At 46.1% G+C, this 8,491-nt stretch overlaps 1 non-coding gene across 1 annotated transcript; it reads right to left on the bottom strand.

Annotated features, from left to right (window-relative positions):
- Positions 1 to 1,619: 1,619 nt before the first annotated feature.
- Positions 1,620 to 1,709, bottom strand: trnar-ucg (transfer RNA arginine (anticodon UCG)). Its single transcript is given in 2 exon segments — positions 1,620 to 1,655; positions 1,673 to 1,709. It is a non-coding gene; the product is annotated as a tRNA-Arg (tRNA).
- Between the last annotated feature and the right edge of the window lie 6,782 nt (positions 1,710 to 8,491).

The following is an 8,491-nucleotide window of genomic DNA, read 5'->3' as shown; positions in this document are numbered from 1 at the left end:
TGCGCACACCCATCCATAGTTACGCCGGTTACCTCAGACACAGGCGGTCCATGCTCTCCCACCCGCTCATTACCTCCAACACACACTCTCCCCCCCCCCACAACCCGAGCCTCCCAGACCCTCCCCTCTCACACACACACAGATTGTCTGTCTCTCTCTCTCTCTCTCCCGCCTCCCATTGGCTGTCTTTCTCTCCCTTCCCCATGTTTGACCTGACGCCATGATGTGGTCCTGAGTTAATGTTGAGGACTCCCAGGAACACTCGCTTCGAGATATTTATGACTGTGCTGCCATCGCTGGTTGGTCTGTGCAGCCGGTGGGACAGGAGCTCCCCAGGGATGGTGATGGAAGTGTCGGGGACTTTGGCTGAAAGCTCTGATTCGATGAACATGGCTGTGTCAGGCTGTTACTTGACTTGTCTGTCGGACAACTCTGGCCAATTTTTGGCACAAGTCCCGAGATGTTGGTGAGGAGGACTTTGCGAAAGGAACCGCTGGGATTTAACATGAGCGAAATGCACTAGCTGGGATTTGAACTCAGAAATACTTCGGTTGATAAGACAGGTGTTTTAACCACAAAGCCACGGCACCCACATAAATTTAATTATTTCCGAACGTTATGGTATTGATACATTTGCCAAGCCACTTTGTTGCGCCTTCTCCCTCAATACGTCTGCGCAATAACATCTATCTTTTGTTCGTCGGTCTCTGCAAGGGAAACCATGGGTATCAGTCATGATCTTCTCTTCCTTATCCCCTGTCAGTACATCTTATATCTCGCTCTATTCATCGTGTTGTATTCCCACACTCTCTCCAGACTATCTGGTCTTATCCTATTGCATTTCTCATCTCTTCCCACAAAATGTTGGTGAGTAATGTCTGTGATGCACCAGGCCCTGACCTCCTCCTGTGGGTGACCTCCGACAAATACTGCACAAGAGTTTAATGTGTGTGTGTTTTGTATTAGGAAATGTGTATTAGCGCTAGTCTAGTTGGTGCATCTATTCTCACACAAACGGCAATGTCGCTTCAGAGCATTTAAATTTTAGAAAGTCTTACTTGATAAGACAAGTGTAAGGAATCTTACAACACCAGGTTATAGTCCAACAGTTTTATTTTCAAATAGAACTGTTGGACTATAACCTGGTGTTGTAAGATTCCTTACATTTGTCCACCCCAGTCCATCACCGGCATCTCCACATCATGGTTTATAAGACAAGTTGTCCCTCTCCATTTCAACAAAATATAAACAATCCAGGGATACAGACTTAAAACACCGGTGTCGGATTGGTATTAATAGCTTTCAAGCCCATTTTGATTGTACAAAACTTATGGAGGGCCATAACAAAAGTTCAATACAATAACGACACGGATGGGATTCGGACCCATACCGACAGAGCACAATGGATTCGCCGACCATTTCTGAATCCAAACAGTAGAAATAAAGTCACTTTGACACTATGTCCTGCCCGTGCACCCAGATCTACAATTTTGAAAATGTGGAGTCAATTTCTGAAAGCAAAGTAATTTAGGGATTTCTGTTCCATCCGACTGTTCGAAACGGTCGGGTGCAAAACATTTCGGGCGCACGTCGGACAAATTTTCACCCAGCGAGTAAAACGACCGCGGCAGGACTCGAACCTGCAATCTTCTGATAACCACTCGAGTTAATACCGAAGTCAGACGCCTTATCCATTAGGCCACGCGACCGATGACGAATTGATTCACCAAATGATCCTAAACGCTGGGCAGAGATGGTTCATACTCTGCTTGTCTCTTTCTCTTCCTTTCGCTTTGTTGACGTTGTTCATTTATTGTTTTCTCTCTTGCAGCAAGTTGGCTCGACTGTTTCCGACTGATCCGGAAACTGAAAACTGAACTCCCGCTGGGTCTCCGAGAAACCGACAATCAGAATAAACAATGTTCAAATCTTTGATCAAAACGTTTTGCCTTTAAAGCAATCGCTTTCGCACTCAGTCTGCAAAATAAAGAGACGGGAAATAAAACAAAGTCAAATCGGGAAACTGAAAATGTGCACGGAGAACAACACCGAGCGGAGAATGTGAACAGAATTTACTATCCAAGCCTGAGGGGCCCAGTGGCCTCATCCTTTCCTGTAAAATACGAACAATCCCCAATTCCGCCGGGTGAGATTATTATTTTCTGGTTTTCTTTTTTTTTGGTAAATATAAACGCGGACGGGGTCCCGCACCACGGGGTAAAGCGCTCAGTGTTAATGTTAATATTGAGCACGGTATTCTATCCGTGTAATAATAAATTCGCGGGTTTCTTGCGATATATTCGACTGTGTCTTTAATCAGGGCAGGGAATATTTTTCTGGTTTAGTGATATTCATTTTTCAGGAAATTAGTGAACTCGTCTCGAAACATGAATTTTCCAGTTTCTGTTTCGCTAAATAGAGTTGAGGTGCAGATCAGCGATGAGCTGCTGTGACTCCGCCGCGCCGGTTAAACCGGAATTCGACGTTTCAGTGAAGTGAAGTGAACCGTCTCAATCCGGTTTATTTCTTTATTTCGAACATTGTTTATTTTGAGTGACAGATTTATCGAAAATTCATTGAGAGTTCAGTTGTCAGTTTTCTGATCAGTTGGAATCTGAAGAAGATAAAAATAAGGAAAGAAAAACATTACAAAGGTCCAAACTCGAACTGATACAATCACCTTGTCTTCACCTTTAATGGTAATTAGTTCTCCCTGCTACCCTGTTCAATATTTATCCCTCCAGTAACATCACTATAACACATTATCTGGTCATTGTCACATCGCTGTGTTTGGGATCTTGCTGTGTGCAAATTGGCTGCCTCGTTTCCTACATATCAGCAGTGACTGCACTTCAACGAGTGGTTTGTTGTCTGTAAAGCGCATTGGGACGTCCGAGTTGTGAAGAGGGCAATCTAAGTGGAATCGTTCTTCCTGTGGCCCCATGTGTCAGGTACCATATCCGAATCCTGTCGGCTGGCACACACAGGAAACGTTGGGGGGGGGGGAGGGGGGAATTGGATAAGGGCCGTTTTGGGGCGCAGGTGTCGTGATGTGCTGTTACTCCGCGCCCAATGACCCTTGGGCACGCAGGACGCAAGATCCGGCTGGGCCGATGACTCACCTGCATTCAGTGTTCCATTCCGGGCCTTGCACGTGGGATCTTTGCAATTCACACTTTCCACCGCCCGGGGGAGCTCAATCTCTTTCAGGGAGGATGTTTCTTCGAAATCGCTTGAAGGCAGCTGGTACCTGTTATTTGCTTAAAATAACAGTCTACTGTCTAAACGGAGTCTGAACAGAGATTAGACGTTGTTCACGTAAAACATAGATGCAGGTACATCCCTATGTTTGCACACTGATGAGTTATGTTCAAACATTGAATAAAAGTTACACACTACCAAATCCCACATCCTCCGATCTGCACGCCAGGCCTCGCCAATCTGCCGATCTGAGTTGGTACCAGGCCTGGATGGTGCATGCACCAAGGTTCTCTGCTGATGCTCAGAGTCGGTGGTGCAGGAGTTGAACAGAAGGAGGAGCATGATGTATCCGCAGGGGTGGGTGAGGGCAAGAGGTCCTCCAGACAGATATCCAAAAGGCAGTTGGAGGCAGCGGGGGACGAATTCAATGCCAGGCGCACATCATCATGAACATGGATGCAGTGCAGGAAGAAGTTCAATGCTTTGACATGAGTGGTCAAGTTGAGTGAGGGCAATTCTCAAGTGGCATCTCCTACCAACTGTACCATGCAATACACCCCCCATCCCCCACATACCAACAAACTCTTTCCATCAGTACTCAACTCTTGTAACCAGAGGATTCCTCTCACTCTTACACATTACCAATGTTGCAAGCCGCCCACCCACAACTCATAGGTGACACACGCTGGCAGCTATTTAACCATGACAGGAACATCACCCAGACATACGTCCCGCTTTCTTGCCGGTGAAGGTGGCTCAAATCAGGAGGCAGCAAGTGGCAGTGACATTTAGATATGGACCTGTGATTTAACTCCATACACCCGGCTTAGCCCAATATCCCTTAATACCCTTGGTTCACAGAAATCTATCAATCTCAGATTTAACATTCACAAGTGAGCTACCGTCAACTACCATCTGCAGAAGTGCGTTTCAAACGTCTCCCACCCTTTGCGTATAGAAGCCGAGGTTAAGTGAACGCAACACACCTGGAGAAAAGAAAAAGTCTGAAGATGTTTTGCAGATTGAAGCTAAATATGAATTTATCCCAATTCACGCGATGTCATGAATGCAGAAAATGTTCCTGCTTTTGGCGGCAATGAACTCCCGCTTCCCGTGTGGCAGGCAAGAATTCGACCACTAAAACACCAATAGCCGAACGGCAATTGGCTGCATGTATCCACTTGGAAACCTGTCTGAAAAAACATACAACCTTACAGGCCAAAAATGAGGGTGTTTAATGAGAGTATTAATAGCATGCGGCCTTAGCAGCGTAATCTGTCAGCACGCGGTATTACATAATAGTTTCATAGAGTCATAGAGTCATAGAGTTACACAGCACGGATAGAGGCCCTTCGGCCCATCGTGTCCGCGCCGGCCATCAAGCCCAGTCTAATCTAATCCCATATTCCAGCATTTGGTCCGTAGCTTTTTATGCTATGGCATTTCAAGTGCTCATCCAAATGCTTCTTGAATGTTGTGAGGGTTCCTGCCTCCACAACCCTCTCAGGCAGTGAGTTCCAGACTCCAACCACCCTCTGGGTGAAAAAGTTCTTTCTCAAATCCCCTCTAATCCTCCCGCCATATCCATATCAGGCTCGAGGAATGCCGAAGTGTTGAGTTCGATCCTCCCCGGGAGCATTTTAACCTTTTGCTTCTGAACATTTCCACCGGAGTTCAAGGTACAGCTGGTCTGTTCCATTAAGCTTCTCCTTCTTACTGTTCTCATGTGGGCACTTTGGGTCCTCTGGCCGGCCGTATTGAAATAGCAGGTGTGAGTTTAGTTGTTAATAGGCCGGAGAGAGGGGCGATTTGCGACAGCATGAAATGGCAAAGGAGGCGGCCCGAGATCTTTAAATCTGAAGTACCGAACAGGCAAAGCTTCTTTTCATGAAACAGGCATTCTTCTGTTTGAAATGTCGTGTAAAGAATATGGGGATCGGGCGGGAGAATAGAGTTGAGGTCGAAGATCAGCCATGATCTTATTGAATGGCGGAGCAGGCTCGAGGGGCCGTGAGGCCGACTCCTGCTCCTATTTCTTATGTTCTGATGTAACAGCTGACCTGCTCCTCGTGGCTTCGCTGTTTGTTTTGCAATATCCCGCCCCGCCTATCCGCTTGATCCAGTTTGTTGCTCCCACTTTCACATTCAACTCGTTTCCAGTCCCTGGTCATGTGATAAAAATAGCGGAGTGCAGAAGGTTCATCGCCCGCAGGAAGACCAGCGGTGGAAGGAATGAAAGCAGCGATTTTGCTTCGCCACCAATGAGGAAACGCTCACTTTTCCTTTATTTTTCGTTGTTCTCTCTCAGACCAAACTTTGGGGAAAGTGAAGCGAACTTCAGTGACTGTAAAATCACCAAGGGTTCTGGCTGCACAAGATGAAATTGGAAACATCGGCATCTGAGAGGCTGAAATGGTTCACATTGTTCCCGAGTTTCGGTAAGAGGCGGCACGGATTGATTTGAAGCGCTGAATGTCTCTGCATTCCACCGCCCACGTCGATGATGCTGGAAGTGTCTCCAAGGAGTGGGTGGGATGAAAAAGAGCGGAGCTGGGAGAGAGCGCAGGACTCGGAGACTGCTCAAGGCCCAGGCTCGAAGGCCGACCCGCACTCCGAGCGGCACAGAGGCAATCGGTGAAAAAAACAAGTCACAGGACAGCAGGTCGGTGATTGGCTGGTGAGTCTTCGTTTTTTTCTCTGAGTTGGGGAATTAGGTAAAATTGAATTAAAAGTTTGAAGTGTAAAACTCCTGGAAGCTCATTAAAATTAAAGCTTAAACTACTTAACTAGAGTAATATAACCAAAAATAACCGTAATTTGTTTTTGCTATATTTAAGTTAATCAAACAAATTAAGGCATGGCAGGGCAGCTCAATCCTGTCGAATGCACGACCTGTGCCATGTGGGAACTCCAGGACGCTTCCCGTGTCCTGCACAAGCACATGTGCAGGAAGTGTCGTCAGCTGGTGGAGCTCGAGGTCCGGGTTCGTGCAGAATTCCCCTGAGGGCATCTCAATCTTCAGCCAGTATTCAGATCTCGGTACTGGTGGGGGAAAGGGTTCCTCTGGGGAGTGCAGACAGAGCAAAGTCCAAAGCATCATGGGTGACTCAGCTGTAAAGCGGGGGGGGGGGGGGAGGAGAAAGGTCAAGAGAGCAATAGTGATAGGGGATTCTATAGTTAGGGGAGCAGAGAGGCGTTTCTGCGGCCGCAAACGTGATTCCAGGATGGTATGTTACCTCCCTGGTGCCAGGGTCATGGATGTCACTGAGCGGCTGCAGGACATTCTGAAGGGGGAGGGTGAACAGCCAGAGGTCGTGGTCCATATCGGTACCAACGACATAGTTAAAAAGAGGGATGAGGTCCTGCAAGCAGAATATAAGGAGTAAGGAAATGAGTAAAAAAGCAGGACCTCAATGGTAGTAATCTCAGGAATACCCCCAGTGCCACGTGTTAGTGATTATAGGAATGGGAGAATAGATCAGGTGAATGCGTGTCTGGAGGGTTGGTGCAGGAGAGAGGGATTTAGATTCCTGAGGAATTTGGACCGATTCTGGGAAAGGTGGGAACTGTACAAGCCGGACGGGTTGCACCTCAACAGATCCGGGACTAACAGCCTTGCAGGGGAAGTTGCTACTGCTGTTGGCGTGGAGTGGCAGGGGGATGGGAACCTGAGCGGGGAGTCAGAAGAGAGTAAAGTTGAGAGAAGCAAGAGACGGGAGGACCCAGGGTAAATTTACATTAAAAATAGTACAAATACTTGTTCAAGAACAAGTGGAAGAGAAAAGCGTGGAGCAGCAGAAAGAAAGTGTACTTTCGACACTACAGATAAAGTGAAAACTAGAAGGTGCAAAGCGATTAACCAAGCATCAAAGCTGAAGGTCTGGCGAGGGTGTGGGCCCATCTAAGAGTTTTACATACGAACGCACGGAGTATAAGGAATAAATTAAATGAACGACAGGCACAAATTCAAATTGGAGGGTATGACATGACCGCTATTACTGAGACATGGCTGCAGGATGGTCAGGATTGGGAACTAAATGTGCCAGGTGATGAGGTCGACAGGAGGGATAGGGAAAATGGAGGAGGTGGAGGAGTAAGCCATCGTGATTAGAGATGAAATCACTTCAATGATCATGAAGGGTATAACGAGGGGTAGGCAGGCAAAAGAGACCTTATGGGTTTAATAGAGAAATAGGCAAGGACCTAAGACTACAGTGGGAGTTGTGTATGGGACCCCTGGCAGCAGCTCTGAAGTGCTAGATTGTATAAATGCAGAGATTAGACAAGCGTTTAACAAAGGCATAGTGGTCGTAATGGTGGATTTTAACCTTCACATAGATTGGGAAAAGCAGACCAGCAACTGTCAGAAAGGTAGTGAATTTACTGAGTGTGTCCGGGATAGTTTTCTGCAGCAGTATGTCCTAGAGGCAACAAGGGGGCAAGCCAAACGAGATTTTCTAATGAGTAATGAACCAGATTTAGTTAACAGCTTGACTGTGCGTGAACATCTATCCAAAAGCGATCATAACATGATCGAGTTCAATGTAATATTTGAAAGGGAACAAAGTGAATCACCTGATAAGATTCTAGACTTGGGTGAGGCCGACTTCAATGTGATGAGACAGAGACTGTCCACAGTAAACTGGGCAAATCTGTTAATGTGTAAAACGACTGATGATCAGTGGGAAATGTTTAAAGAAACATTTAACGTGATACAGAATTAGTTAATACCCCTGAGGGGCAACAACTCTACTTGCCAAAACAAACCAGCCATGGACAACTGAAGAGATAAGGGACAGTATAAGACATTATGAAAGGGCATACAAAAAGGCAAAAAATGGCACAGATCCTGGCGAATGGGAAAGATACAAAGATCAACAAATGGTCACAAAACAGATAGTTAGAGCTACAAAAAGAGAGTATGAAAAGAAACTTGCAATGGATATCATAACTAATACGAAAAACTTTTGTAGTTATATTAGGTAAAAGAGGATAGTCAGGAGCAGTGCTGGCCCCTTGAAAACTGAAAGTGGGGATGTGATCTTTGACAACGGAAAAATGCGGACGTGTTGAATAATTACTTTGCGTCGGTATTTACAGTAGAAAAAGAGGATAGCATCCTGGAAATCCCAAGAAAATTAATATTGAATCGGGGACAGGGACTCAATAAAATTAATATAAGTAAAATAACAGTAATGAAGAAAATAACAACACTAAAGAGTGACAAATCCCCAGGACCAGCTGGTTTCCATCCCGGGGTTTTAAAGGAAGGAGGTGAACACATTGCAGA

Source organism: Heptranchias perlo, chromosome X (assembly GCF_035084215.1).
Source record: "Heptranchias perlo isolate sHepPer1 chromosome X, sHepPer1.hap1, whole genome shotgun sequence".
Taxonomy (NCBI): Eukaryota; Metazoa; Chordata; class Chondrichthyes; order Hexanchiformes; family Hexanchidae; genus Heptranchias; species Heptranchias perlo.
This window is presented reverse-complemented; position numbering and strand designations above follow the sequence as displayed.